Raw genomic sequence first — 13,615 nt, 5'->3', positions numbered from 1 at the left:
TTCTGTTGTTCAGTTGTTCTGAGACAGTTATCCTGCTAATTAATTATCCAGACATTTCCTTAATGTTAAGTCCTCTTAAACCTTTTGGGAATCAGCACTGCTAGTTGATTGGTAGCATGCCTTCTTACTTTGTCTAAGGGCAATATTTGAGCACCAAAAGAAAAGGCAATTTATTCTGGGCCCAACTAACTGTGACTACTAGGCAAGAATACTTACCGATAGATAACCTTAGTTAACTAACAACTCTTCTATATGCTTCATATCAAATATTTGATTACCTATCCCAGTATTCCCAGAAATCAGAGTCAGGGCAGTTGTGAAGTTGTAGCATCTGTGTAGAAGGTTGAGAGCAAAGCTGTAGCCTTGTTTCAAATGAAATGTGACAGAAAGGAATATCACGTTTTACCTTGACAGTCTGTATAAGCACACTACATCTGCTTATACAAACAGGGACCAAAAAATTGTACAGATAATTGTCAACTCTTGAAATAAAATGTTATGAGGAGGTGCAGGAGCTGCAGGAGAGGAAGCACTTGAGGCACAGCATGGTATGGCACAGGGAGGATGCACAAGGGTGCATGTCAGTGCAAGGGAGGGACAGTGCAAGGGAGTGCACGAGAGCATAGATCAGCTTGGAGAAAGTGTGCAAGGAGGTTCATGACAGGGACAGTGTGAACAGTGGAATTAAGGGCCAGTAAGTAGACCAGCTCTTTAATAAAGTCCTCTCTGGATAAGGAGAGGACTTGAGACTGTCCACAAGTGCTCCAGACAGCTGGAAACCCTAAGACAGTGATTCTGGGGGATTTAGAGCTCTGGGAGATTGAACGGAATCAAACCTTCTGAGATGGTATAGGACTAGGTTCTCCTGCTTGAGCAAGGGGTTGGACTAGAAGACCTCCAAGGTCCTTTCCAAATTCTACTCTACTCTACTCTACTCTACTTTATTCAATGGCATATACTGTGAGGGTAGATTTTTTTTTAAGAAATGGGAGAAAACTATTTTTGTCTGGTTCCTCCCTTCTCCTACTCCAATCGGTTGGCAACCTGTGTTACTCAAAGAGCTTTTTCTGGCGCAGCTGCTGCTCTCTATTCTTCTGTTTGCTATTACAAAACTCTACTGTAGACAGACCAGCAGCAAGTGTATGAAAATCTACATACTTTGTTGCTTCTTACTCTGATTTTTCCCTACTTCTCCCTAGCCACAGCACAAATAATGCCCTGACAATATTTTCCCCCTTGCCACCCCCCCCCCAGATTTGTTACTATATAACTGTTGTCTTCACTTCATCCCTAACTCATCAATGAAACAGGCTGAAGGCATTCTTAGGCGTACCTGTGCTAAAATAAATTATGATCCAGACATCCTCCAGGTGCAAAATCTTTTAGGATTTGTCACCTGATGATTTGGAGTAAAGTTGGGATTGGCAGGAATATGAAACACAGACAAGATTAAGGTAGGGGAGAATAATTTCCTGCTGACTCAGGGAAGGGAGTACTTCAAATCAACAGTGCCCAGTAGTGTTGGTAAAGAGGCTAACAATCACCTAACCTGCACGAAAAGGTGGGAGTGTGCATCATTTTAAGTCACGTGTTTAGCATATCCTTTCTGGATTTGGAGCCCTCCAGCTTCATTTGATTATAGCCCCCATCACTTGGAAGACACCAGTCTGGGAACTGCTGCTATAGAACTTGGTTCAGTGCCTCTGGAGCTATTAGCAATTGAGGCCTTCCTTCTAGGAAAAGGGAAGAGTTGGGCGCAGTTCTTTCTTCATTATTATTTTTTAAAACCGGTACTGAGGATGAGGGCCCAGGGATTGTGCTGAAGAATGCATTGTGGGAACGAACAAACAAGCAGCACCCAAGAAGGTGACTGTAGGGGAGACAGAAATGAGATAAAAGGAAATTGTTGGTGGCAGTTTATGAATAAGTCATGGATGCATCAGGAGCCTCATTAGCAGAAACTCCAGGGTAAAGGGAAAAGTATCATTCTGCCTTGTAGCAGAATTACAGCATTTTGAACTCGGGTATAATGTGAACATGAGGAAAGAAGGGATATAAAGTCTCTAGAGGGCCTATGCTGTAGAACATGCCTTCTCAAATGTATACTGCATAGGCAGGTATGTAATTGTCAGTCATCTTTGTTCACAAAAGGAGTGAAAACTTGTGCACTCCAGGGATTACTTATATTCAGAATACTCCTTTTTTGTGTATGTTATGATGAGTCATTTGTTCCCATTTTTGTTTTGCTTTTTTATCCTAGCGGCACGTTATGTTTTCAACCTGATGTTGGATTGGGCTACATCCGTGCAGGATGGGTAGAAGAAACAAAAAGGACCATCAAGCAGAGACATAGGGGTGGGTTGAAAGCATTCCAAACTACCCACCTAAACACCCTCTCCTGCCAGGGAAACAGCATTCTTGGCTGCATTGTGCAATTGCAATAGCACTTATATACCACTCCACAATGCTTTATAGCACGGGTCCCCAACCTGTGGGCCGCAGCCCAGTAGTGGGCCTTGGCCTGCTGGCCACTGGGCTGCAAGACAGGCTGGCCAGTGCACGCACGTGTGCGCGCACATACCCCCACTCACGCTAGCGCCGTGACTCCGGGGTGCAAAAACAGGATGCCGCACCACAGGGTGCAAAAATGGGCCACCGCCGTGCCTCGGGGTACGAAAATGTGTTGCCACCGCATTATGCAGCATGAAAATGGGCCACCACCCAACCTCGGGATGCAAAAACGGGATGCCACCATGCCTCGGGGCGTGGAAATGGGGCACTGTACCGCGCAGGAACCGGGCAGGGGTAGCAAATATCACGCGGGTGCTAGTCCCGCCCCATTTGTGGCGTGCATGTTCATGGCACATGTAAAATGCTTCCCCCTCCCTTTCCCTCTGGTCCGCCAACTGAGAAAGGTTGGTGACCTCTGCTTTACAGCACTCTCTAAGCAGTTTACAAAGTCAACATATTGACCCCAACAATATAGGTCTTCATTTTACTGACCTTGGAAGGATGGTAGGCGGAGTCAACCTTGAGCTCCATTAGAATTGAACTCCAGACTGTGGGCAGAGTTAGCCTATAATACTGCATTCTAACCTCTGCACCACCAGGGCTGTAATAGTGCTCATTGTCATAGTTTCTTCCTTCATTCCCAATGACCCATTGGGAAATGTGGTTTGCCTGCTACTATAATTAGGGAAACAACAATCTTGTTAGAAACATTGGAGGAGGGAAGAAGGAGAAACTTTGAAGATTGTGCTAGATTAAAGAGGATGCTAAGAGATTTTAGGCTGCATTATCTTCCCAAAACTGATTGGTTGTCAACAGTGGTAGTAAATTGATGGCAGGAGGGAGCAGTTGGTGAAGAGTTATAGATACCTTAGGTGGGCCATGGAAAAGCCATCAAGAGATACATGCAGCTGGTAAGCCATTCATCTATAGTCGAAGGCCAGAATGAAGTTTTTCAGGCTGTTCCAAATTTTACATGTCATGTCAAGTCAAAATCCATAATCTGTAGACAGGGCAAGGCCTATAGTTTTAGGGAGAAAGGGAGTTTGAGGTCTAAGCAAAATGAAGGCTGCCCTATGTATCTGCAAGACTTTTTCCTCTTTTTTTAAATAGCTTTATTAAATTTTTCAAAGTAAAAAATAAAGGACTAACAAAAAATAATGATCAAGAAAGGAAATGGAGAGGACAGAATAGAGAGAAAAAGAGAAAATAGAGGTGCAGCAAAATTTTAAAAATATAAAAAAACAAAGAGATACAAAAATGCCTTCCAGCTTCTTTTACAGCAGATAGAAATTAAAGTTTAAGTTCAGCTCCTACTCAAAAATTACAACTTAACATCCATTTTTATCGCCTCTGAAAATTGCTAATCAAATCCGTATGTCATAATTTCGTGTTTTTACATTTTCTGCAAAAAGTCCAAAAGAGGATTCCAATTGGTTATAAATTTAGTCGAATGTCTTTTCTCTAATTAAAGCAGTCTATTTCACCATCTCAGCCAACTCCATCAGCTTTAACAGCTACTCTTTCATTGCAGGGTATTATCAAATCTTTTCAACTTTGAGCATACATAGGCTTTTCTACCATTATAATAATAGGAACAAGGTATCGTGCAATTTTTCCAAGTTTTCGTCTGAATTGCATATTGGCCTCAAGTTTTTTTTTTTGATTAATATATGTATTTTAGTCCAGTAGTTTTTAGCTTTTTTACAAGTTCATCAAAGATCTTGTCCCTTCTTGCTGTTTATACTTCCAACTTATGTTTGAGTCCTTTATACATTTTAACCATCTTTCCGGTGATAAATACTATTTATACATCATTTTATAGAAATTCTCTTTAAGATTATAACATACAATAAATTTCAATTCCTTTGTCCACATTTTTCCCATTTCCATTTCCCATATTACATTCAAAATTTTTAGTCTATCTTATCATGCAGTTTTTAACTTGTTCATCTTCCAGTTTCCAGTTTCAGCAAAGGTTTACAATTTTATCAATAAGATATTTGTCATTACTCTATCATTCAATTTTAATTTTAAATTTTTCTGAGAGTTGCATGTATGAAGCCATTGGAATTTATGTTCTCCTGATGCCAAATGTCTTGATTTTATTTTAAATACAAGTTGAAAGTATTCTAGCAATTCACCATATCTTCACCGTTTCTTTCTAGTTGCCATTTCTTTTCTATAATATGCTTCTTTAGATGCAGAAATAGTTTTGGACAATCTCAATTGACACTTTTTTGTTTAAACTAATAGAGGTTACAGAATTTGGTAAGAACTTTGTAATAAAATAATGGATAACATTGATACATAACATCACAGAAAACTCAAATTATTATAAATGGAGACTTAAGAACACCCTGTGAGATTCGAAAAGGAACGAGATAAGGCTGTCCATTATTCCCACTTTTGTTTACACTGGTCTTGGAAGTGTTGAATACAGACATAAGGCAAGATGAGGGAATAATGGGTAAAGATTAAGAGACACATAAATTGAGAGCATTTGCAGATAATGTTATGTTAATGTTGGAAAATCTGTTGAAAGGAACAGAAAAGAGAAAAGAATTTGGTATGTTAGCTGACTTTAATAAAATGCAAAGATGTTAACAAAAAAGACACGGGATCAAGTAGAATTGATTAATAAAATGGGCTCAAGACTGAGAAAAAAGTAAAATATTTGGATGTTACCTCGACTAACATGAACTGTATGTTGTTTAAGAATAACTGTTAAGATATGGAATGAAGTTAAAAAAGGAATTTTAAGATTGGATAAGTTATAGTTGCCATTATAGGAAAGAATCTTTGTGATAAAAATGAATATTTTACCCAGAATGTTATTCTTTTTCAAACAATGCCTTTTTGACTACAGATTTACAATTTGAACAACAGCAGAAAGATATATCCTTGGCAAGGTAAGAAAACAAGAGTTAGGTACAAGTTCCTGCATTACTCTAAAGAGAGAGGAGGGCTAGCCCTACTGGATTTGAAAGCGTACTTGGTAGTTTGTTGCTTAATTTGGTTGAAAGAATGGGTTATGCTGAGAGACTTACTAGACTTAGAAGGGCATAATTTGGCATGCCTGTTTATGATATAACAGGGTTAAGATTGAATGTAGATTTCAGAAATCATGTTATTAGATGTGCCGTTCTGAGAATTTGGATTATGTCCAACAGTATCTGAGAGACTTAAGGTACCTATTCTGTTCCTTAACATCTACACAAGAAAGGTGCCTCCTTCTTATCTGTGCATAAATGCGTGTCCCCTCCTTTTTTTAAATCTGTAAGGTAACTGTACTTCATTCAAAATGAGAAGCGTTTTATTTTTGATTTTCAAAGGCTGCAAAGGGAAGAGATTGTTGATTGTTGAGCTAAAACCCTGTGGTTATGTTTGGGGGACAAATGTATTCCATAAACATGTATGTTTATCCTTTCTTTACCCCAGCAAAATTTGGCCTACATCTTCTATCTAACAACTAGCAAGTCCGTTGCTAATTCCACCTTTCTGAATTCTCTTCCCCCCCCCCCCCCGCAGCACGTCTGCCAATCCCAGGATCAACATCATTAAGCATGCAGCCCTCTAGGACCTGATTTCCCCCAGTTCTGTTGGATTTCCCTATAAGGGAACCTGACTGGGAAGGCTGAAAGAAGGGAGAAACCACACAAATAGCATTAAGTGCCAATGGTGGTACTCCCCTTAATCCTGGAAATGATTTCTTGGTAGAAAACAGACTTTGTTAGACTGCTGGATTGTTTTCCATTTCAGTGCTATGCATGAAGAAGAGTAATGGTAGCTATCTACCTGCCCTGTTTTTTTTTTGTTTGTTTTTTTTAAAAAGATCCATGGATGTGTGCCACTTCTTGCCCTGGGGCTTTAAAAGGGAAGGGGGAGCTGTAAACACCACCACTGCACCACCCATCCTCAGCTAATTCAATCTGGCTCCATCAGCTTTGACAGCGCAGCCCACAAAGGGCCACTCAGGGAAATGAAATGCTCAGTCCCATTAAACTTGCTCTGCTGACAGGCTGCAGCTGAATCCGGCTACTGCCTGGCTCATGCCCTCCCCACTTCAGACCTCTCTCCGGTTATGCCTTCCTTTGGATGCAGCTCTGCCTCAGCTCCTGCTTGCTGCTTCGTTCAAGGTTTCTTTCTCTTCTCCCTTGCTTCCTGCTGCCCAATCATCCATAAAATAATCCTTGGGGCCGAGAAAATTTAAATCTTCTATGTTCTTTGTCATCTCCCACCCATCAGTGACAACCCTTCCCCCTTTTGCTTCTCCCTGGCATTTCCCCCCTTCACAAGATTATCCCTTATTAAGGGGAAGCAGCGGTTCTGCCTTTAATCCTGTAGGAGCTGACTGAATCCAACCTCTTTGAAGTTATTTTCTATGTAGCCAACTGAAACCTTTTGCCTTGTGGAAGGGAAGACCCCCATTAGCTAAAGATGGAGCTCAGCTATGGAGCCTTGTTTCTGGTGTCACGAGGGGAAAGGCAACATTGCAAGTATGGGTCAAGTGCTCTTCCTTTTTATGCAGGAACTTCTGTTTTGAAAGGGAGCTGAGATGTTAAATGACTGCAGTCCCACTTGGAATTGCATTTGGGGTGAAGAAATTAGGCTGCCCACAAAGGGTTAAGACACAACCCTTTGGAATTATGATTGTTACAAACTCCCTGATTCTCATCTGTAAAATGAGAATGTCTAATCTATTCTCACTAGAAGAAACCAGCATGGCTCCACACGTGCACAAGATTGCTCAATCTCTTCTTGGCCTATTTGAAGGTAAACTAATCTCAGCTATTTACTTTTTTAAAAATGTAATAGCATCATTAATCACATCAGAGGGGTCTCTAGATAAGTAATTTCAATTACACTCAGCAGCATGATGAAGTTCAAGGCAGGGCAAACAGGAAAGAAGGGAAGCCATGCACTAATATTGTGAATCTGTGCCCCTGTGTTTACATTCCTGTACAACTGGGATCCATGTTCCCAGCAAGCCACTCCCAACTTGACTTCTAAAGTTCAAGATTTCATGCAAGGCTTTGCCCGGAAAAAGGTATCAGAAATCTCCAGTGTTGACTTGTCAGGTTTGTAAGAATAGATGGGAAATGTCACCTTCTCATTAGGCTTGTAATGATTTGCCCTGGGCTCCCCTGCATGTTTTCACTAAGATTTATAGGGATTCATCTATAATCTGACTAATAAAGAGCACGGAGCTATGCAAGGAAGGGTTCAGTAATATTGGTTTTCCATCTGACAGGGCAGCCTTTTCCCCCTGCAACTGTTCACTATCAACAGTCAGTTTTGCCCCACACTTTAAAGAATAGCTTATGTGGAGGATTAAGAGAGGAAGACCTGGGAATCCCATCGCTGACTTCATCCATTAACCTTGTGTCAGCTGTTTACCCGCAGAGGGGATGAATAATTAATTATCAACTGAAGCAGACAGTGATGGGTTAGGAGCTGAGGGAGGGTACAGTGCTGGTTCCATCTGCTAGGATCACACAAGGATTGGGGAGACGGAAGGAGCGGAACATACAGAAGGCCTCAAAAAGCCAGCCATTATTCAATGACTACTGAGCATGCTCCATTTTCATTGGTCTGTATCTCAAGGATTTTTGTCCCTTTAAAGGTATAGGATTCTCTCTCTTTCTCTCTCTCTCTCTCTCTCTCTCTCTCTCTCTCTCTCTCTCTCTGTGTGTGTGTGTGTGTGTGTGTGTGTGTGGTGCTATTATTCTTTCCTTCATGGTTTCGGCTACTTAAGTTTCCACATTCTGAGGGTTTCACTTCTGGAAGAAGATTATGATGGTCTTTAGGCTTCAGTGGGATTCAAAAAGTTGAAGGACACCTATGGGCATCTAGTTGGTCACAATGAGACACTTTCCAGCAAAGCCCCTCTTATGGTCCTACATCAGGGGTAGGCAACCTTGGCTCCTTTATGACTCGTGGACTTCAATTCCCAGAATTCCTGAGTCAGCAGGAATTATTACTTTTGCTTGATAGTTTTTATTTTTGCTTGATAGAAGGGCTAAATTTTAACATCGTTAAAATTAGATGCGAAAACCAAAATGTAGTAACAGAGAATGAAAGGATTGTGCTGTACTTAATGGGGCATTAGCTGTGCTTTTTATTAGCTTGTTGAGAGTTTTAAAAGCATAGCTGAGCTAATATTAGATAGAGAAAAGGGGGACTCCTAAGAAATACAACCCAGTGGCTAATCCGGTTATGTTTAGGAAATACCAGCGTGAAGGTAACAGAATGGTCTCAGGGCATTCTCGTTCTCTTTATACCTCTCCTCCAGCACTGCAAAGCTCCATCTAACCCTGAGACAGGGGAGATCAGCCCACTGTTAAAAATAATACTGCAGTTACATACAAGTGCAAGTAGTCCTTGACTTACGACCACAATTGAACCCAAAAATTTCTATTGTTAAGCAAGGCAGTTACATTTGCCTCATTTTACAATCATTCTTGCGACAATTGTTAAGCAAACCACTGCAGTTGTTAAGGGAATCATGCAGCTGCTTGTCAGAAGTCAACTGGGAAGGTTACAAATGGTGACTGTGTGACCCTGGGAAAGTGCAATTGTCATAAATACTTGCTAATTGCCGAGTGCCCAAATTTTGATCACGTGACCTTGGAGAGCGCTATAATAGTTGTATATGTGAAAACCGGTCATAAGTCACTTTGTTCCATTGTTACTTGGAACAGTCACTAAACGAATGGTTAAGTTGAGGATTACCTACATTATATTTCTTCTGAATTGTGTACTGGTGGCAATTGGTGTGGGCTGAATGGCAATTAAAAGAATGCATAGCTCATTCAAAAGTCACACTCAAAGGATTCTCATCAAACTTTAGCAAGGATCAAGCAGTGGGCCACAAGATTTAGCCTTGGCCAGTGATTTGGGTAAACAGGGGAAGGAGATGCTGATCGAGTTCCAGATGGGTCAAACTGGATGGAATAAATATGCCGGGAACAGAGTAAAGGTTCAAATTATCTTGCTCTGTTGGAGAAATAGACTAAAAATAAAGAAATGGAATTTAACAAAGACAGATGCAGATTTCTTTGCTCAGGGAACCAAAGTAGTTTCAGTTAGACTACTGCAATGCATTCTACGTGGGGCTGACTTTGAAAACTGCCTGGAAATTACAACTGATCTAGAATATGGCAGGACACAGAGTGTTGGATCCTGCTGGATTCACCCATGTCACATCTTTATTACATGAATTGCACTGGCTCCCAGTTTTCTTCCTGGTGCAATTCCAGGTGGTGATTATCACATTTAAAGCCCCACGTGGCACAAGGCCAGATTGTTTGCAGAACTACCTCTCCTTGAGGATATCTGCCTTTTCCACCAGATCAGATAGTCACTAGACTAGGCAAACTCTAGGGCAGTGGTTCTCAACCTGTGGGTCGGGACCCCATTTGGGGTCGAATGACCATTTCACTGGGGTCGCCAAACAACGCAGTCTGCCATTTTTTCCCCCTTTTCCTTAGCTGTGCTACTCCCTTTTATTCTATTGGCTTTTGAAAGCCAATAGAATTACTCTTGAATAGAGTCTAATTCTATTGGCTTTCAAAAGCCAATAGGAATTGTCCAGGCTGTCTCTGCCCTGCTGAGCCCGCCAAAAGTCCCATTCTGCAAACGGTGCTGCACCAGTTGAGTAGTCCTCGACTTACGACCGGTTGAGTAGTCCTTGACTTACGACCGGTTGGGGTTCGCGGCATTAAAAAGGTTGAGAACCACTGCTCTAGGGAGACTTCCTTTAAATACTGCCACCTAGTGGGGCCTAAGAAGTGTGCCTTTTTTGTGGCAGACCCCTATTGAACACCCTTCTCTTGAGATCCAGCTCCCCTCTCTTAAATCTTCCAGAAAGCTGTGAAGAGCTGGCTCTTCCCCTAGTCACTGAAACCGAATGAATGAGAGTTGGAAGATGGTGCTGATGGTTGCATCAAGGAAGATTGGCTGTGGTGCCAGGTTTTGTTGTTTTTATTGGAGTTTGAACCTTTTTTAAATTTATTTTTTGTATGGTATTTGATTTGTTACATTGTGGTTCTAAGATGGTTGCCCGTACAAGTCTTTTAATCAATTAAATGCAAATGCACAGCTATGGAATGAAGGATACTTGGCCAGGTGATAGCACCGGTGGAAAAAATGCAAGGTTATTGATTGCAAACTAAATATAAATCAGCAGCATGATTTGTTGCTAACAAATACTATTCATCATCAATGTCAAAAAAAAAAAAGTATAGTTTCTAATCATGAGAAGTAGTACTCCTGTTATATTCTGCATTGGTTAGGCTCCCCAGTCTTGAATTTTGTGTCCAGATATGGGCACTAGTCTAGATTCAGACAGACTGGGACAAATTTATAGAGGAAGGAAGCAGCAGGAATATCAAAGTACTACAATTAAAAAGTATGAAGATAGATTGAAGAGCTTGAAAAGTTTAACTCTTCAAAAGATGTGCCGGAAGTGGGGGCAGATATGATGACACTCTGTAAAAACTGAAGGAATGCCACAAAGAAGAAGTTCAGGAGTTGTTCTGTTGTTCCAGAAGACACAACACAGAATCATGGCTATAAGATGTAAGGAGACAGATTCTGGAAGATTGTTGGGGAGAAAAAACCTACGAACAGTTTGAGAGTGCAACCATTGCCCCAAAAGATGGTGGGTTTCTCTCAATTGGATATATATACTCAAGGGAAAACTAGGCAGTTGTCGGTGATGCTTTAATTTAATTTCTTCATTGAGTATAACGTTAGATTCTATGGCCTGAATTTTTCCTTCTAATGCTGATTCTGTGGAATTGCCCTGTCCCTTTGGAAAAGTAAGCAAAATGCAAAAAGATGGCATAATTAAGAGTCACTTTGATTTCCCTAACTAATGGACAAATTGTATTTACTTGTTGTATGTTTTAACCTTGTAAGCACTGATAAATGGAGCTGTGTTGCACATATTCAGCAACATTCAGAAGGAAAATTTACTATTTAATAATTGCTTGCTGATAGGGAAGAATGATTAGTTATTTTAAATATCTAGACATATGGTATTTAAATCTTTTTGCCAATTTGTCTAAACATAGGATTAAATCAAGATGAGAAGGAAATAGATAAAAAGACAAGCAGCCAAAATAGCAAGGCTAGCCTTTTTACATCTGGCCCTATCCTGCAGAACTTCCTGCCTGCATACTCATGTACTAAGATGGATACAATTCTGAAGAGAAAGAGTTCCCAACTTCTTCTAGATCCAGCAGGAATTTTGCAATGGATCAGTTGGACAGCTGTAGAAAAGAGGAGAGCAGTAATAAACAGGTTGTTACTATAGCTTAAGAGTAGCCTAAATATAGCAAAAGGAGAAAATTCCAGGTTTACCTCATCACAGCGTCAGCTAATGTTGGCTACTCTAATACTCCAAACTATCTATCTATCTATCTATCTATCTATCTATCTATCTATCTATCTATCTATCTATCTATCTATCTATTTATCTATCTATCTCTATATCTATATCATCTATATCTATATCATCTCTCTCTCTATGTTATCATCATCATTTCAATCCCCAACTACCTGCCTAAACAACCAAGCTGCCTTTGTCTTTCCAACTATTAGGAATTCAACTTTAGTTCAGAAGGCTTGTTCCTGGTCCCCTCCCACCACACCTCACTGAGATAGGAATGGAGCTTGGTGTCTCCATCAACACACCTTGGTCAAGCAGATTCTATCTGGAGCAAGCAACGTACAGGCCCTGGACCACATGGAGCTGTATAAGTTACTCTTCACATATTGAACTGCATCCAGAAACAAAGTGGCAGGTTTATTTGCTTATTAAATTTGTACACTGTTATACTGGTGTTTTATCTGATAATATAACACCATCAGAAGATTCCACTTGGCCTCCAGGGGTAGTCCAAAGCAGAACAAATTCCAGTAGTCCATTTTTATATTAATGTGGATACAGAAGCTGTCACTACCATGCCTAAACATGAATTAAGGGAGTGTACATACTGTTGGTTATATGCAGTTGATGTAGTAGGCATGTGTGCATTGGGAATGAGAGATGGTTTGAGCTGTCTTGAGTGCTCAGATTCAGTAGTTAAGCAGGATATAAATCAAATGACTGAAGAATAAATAAAGGCAGATGTTTGGTTAGCTGAAGGAAAGAGTCCTGCTTCAGTTGGTAAATTGAAGTGGAACAGAAATTAGATTTTGAGGCAGAAAGTGCACAACAAATAGTAGCATAACCTCCACGATAGGCTTACATATTCTTTTAAAAAACAGTTTTCATCTTTGTTACCTTTCTCCTAAGGCATATCTTTATTAGTTCCTGAGTAAGGGAAGAAAATTCAGCTTCGTCAAGCCCACTGTTCCCTTTGAGGAGTGTGCTGGTCCAAGGGCACTTCTTAATCAAGGGATGGGTGAGAAAGTTGTTTCAAATGCAGTCCAGACCTTTGATAAGATTTTTGAGTCTGACTGTTCTGTCTCTCAGACTTTCTGAGTTTGAACTGATTTTTAGACAGTGCTGTCTGGAATCTGGGGTTGCCTGCACTTCTCTGATTTATACAGTACTCTCTTTATAAGCCAGGCCTTGCCAGAGAAGATTGCAAAATGTGTTGTGAAAAGCACACTACCGCCATCATCCAAGTCAGCCTTTCCATAAACACTTTCCCTAAACTCACATCTGCCTTTCTACTTCATCCAAGAGAAGAGGTGAGGGGGGTAGGGAGAGAAGAGTTGCTGTGTAGTTACATTTCCCAAACTGCCACTATGTGTGATTCATGCCGTCACCAGTTGCTGGTGTCCATTAGTGGCTGGCAGCACCACACATAACATTTTATCAAGAGCAGAAAGCAGGGTGGCTGGGGTGGTGGTGGTGGGGGGGGGGAGAGAAACATCAATCCTACCCAAGGCCTGTCATAGCCCTCCCCTCACCCTAGCGGTGATTTCACCCACCAGCCGTCACTAATGGCCTCGTAAATGAAATTTTATTGTTTCTGACTCAAAAAAATTCAGAGAGAAAAAGAGCCAAGATATAAATCCTGCAAAGGGGGGAGGGGCGGGCTGAGGGGGGCAATGATCTCAGAATGAGGAGAGGGAAGGACAACCCATT

At 40.9% G+C, this 13,615-nt stretch overlaps 1 long non-coding RNA gene across 1 annotated transcript in view; it reads right to left on the bottom strand.

Annotated features, from left to right (window-relative positions):
* Positions 1–13,615, bottom strand: part of LOC120318426 — a 28,665-nt gene that overhangs the window by 1,645 nt on the left and 13,405 nt on the right. The window lies entirely within an intron of this gene.

This window comes from Crotalus tigris, unplaced genomic scaffold, assembly GCF_016545835.1.
Source record: "Crotalus tigris isolate CLP2741 ecotype Arizona unplaced genomic scaffold, ASM1654583v1 scf7180000020218.1340706, whole genome shotgun sequence".
NCBI classification, from domain to species: Eukaryota; Metazoa; Chordata; class Lepidosauria; order Squamata; family Viperidae; genus Crotalus; species Crotalus tigris.
The sequence above is the reverse complement of the archived record's forward strand: the minus strand, read 5'-3'. Positions and strand labels throughout refer to the sequence as shown.